The sequence below is a fragment of the Aplysia californica genome, unplaced genomic scaffold (genome assembly GCF_000002075.1).
Source record: "Aplysia californica isolate F4 #8 unplaced genomic scaffold, AplCal3.0 scaffold00762, whole genome shotgun sequence".
NCBI lineage: Eukaryota > Metazoa > Mollusca > Gastropoda > Aplysiida > Aplysiidae > Aplysia > Aplysia californica.
The window spans coordinates 330,802-332,876 of NW_004798032.1; positions in this window are offsets into that span (position 1 = coordinate 330,802).

Genomic DNA, 2,075 nt, shown 5'->3' on the forward strand with positions numbered 1-2,075 from the left:
AACGAAAGCAGACAACAGAATATAGTCAGACAGCAGGAAAGGAGGTGAAAGGAGAAAAAAATAGAGAATAAATTTTTCTGTCGCCGTCAGGTTTCGAACCTGGGACTTATTGAATGAGAGATGAACATCGTATCTTCTGGAGAGACTGACCCAGGATCGTGATGACTGCAAGATAATTTGAAAACGGCTAAATGCGGCAGTTAGTTCAATTAGAAGTAGCAATCACCAACATGAGACAGAGAAGGACCCACCAACATGAGATATCATAGATGTAGGACCCACCAACATGAGACAGAGAAGGAACCACCAACATGAGACAGAGAAGGACCCACCAACATGAGACAATTAATGTAGGACCCACCAACATGAGACAATTAATGTAGGACCCACCAACATGAGACAGGTAGGACCCATCAACATAAGACAGGTAGGACCCACCAACGTGAGACAGATGTAGGACCCACCAACATGAGACAGATGTAGGACCTACCGACATGAGACAGGTAGGACCCACCAACATGAGACAGATGTAGGACCCACCAACATGAGACAGAGAAGGACCCACCAACATGAGACAGAGAAGGACCCACCAATATGAGACAAAGAAGGAACCACCAACATGAGACAGGTAGGACCCACCAACATAAGACAGGTAGGACCCCACCAATATGAGACAGATGTAGGACCCACCAACATGAGACAGATGTAGGACCCACAAACATGAGACAGAGAAGGACCCACCAACATGAGACAGAGAAGGACCCACCAATATGAGACAAAGAAGGAACCACCAACATGAGACAGGTAGGACCCACCAACATAAGACAGGTAGGACCCACCAACGTGAGACAGATGTAGGACCCACCAACATGAGACAGATGTAGGACCCACCAACATGAGACAGAGAAGGACCCACCAACATGAGACAGAAAAGGAACCACCAACATGAGACAGAGAAGGACCCACCAACATAAGACAGGTAGGACCCACCAACATGAGACAGATGTAGGACCCACCAACATGAGACAGGTAGGACCCCACGAACAGGAGACAGGTAGGACCCACCAACATGAGACAGCTGTAAAACCCACCTAAAGGACCCGCCAATAGTACCCTGCAGTTGACGTAACGACAGACGTAGGCCCTGCATGTCTGTGGAGATCTTGTCTGAGTTACGGTCACTGTCAGCGTCAGAGTCCTAAAAATTATAAACAGGTTTCAGAGGGACTTGAGATATCTATGGGACCTGAATTCCCCCCCTCCCCCCCCCCCCAAAAAAAAAAACACCAAAAGCCCGCACACATCCCAACCCTCATAACGAATTAAAATTTAAAAACTAATAAAACGCAAGCACCGAAACAGTTACCGTACACATAACATTTTTTCAATCGACTTTTTATGACTGTCTTGGCTTGACCTCCTCCCAGAGGACGGACGGTAAAATAAGTCATTGTCGGTTGTGAACGGGCGCCACTTACTCTAAGGTAACAAACTAGATATAGTAAGAGAAGAGACAAAAGAAGAGAAACAGGAGACGAGAGAGGTCTTCCTACATGTTCGTAAAGGAAGTGGTAGACTGGTCGCCACATGGTTTTATTACATTGTACTCGCCTGAGAACGAGTGGTGGCGTCGGTGGCATAGTGGTTAGGCTACCGGACTCGTAATCGTGAGATTGCGGGTTCAGGGGTTCGAGCCTCAGCTCGGTCCAACGCTGTGTCCTTAGGAAAGGCCCTTTCCACGAATGTCCCACTAAGCTCGGTCCTTTCGGAGACGGACGTAAAACTAGGAGGTCCCGCCTCTTAATCTAATAGTGTTGATTTGATAGGGACGTTAAACCTATACCATTTCACCATTTCATTTTTTTTTTTAGATCCAGAGCAGCTTCCAAGATCACGACAAAGAATGGGTATAGTATACATCGATCCAAGAGCCCTGACCCTGGACCAACAACCCTGAACTGCCACAAAAAGGTCGGCCAAAGAAGGACAGGTGGGCCTGCCAACAGCGCAAACGAAGACACAAAGGCTTGTGCCCGGGTCTCTTGTGGGGCGGGAAGCCGTGCACCGTGCTTACA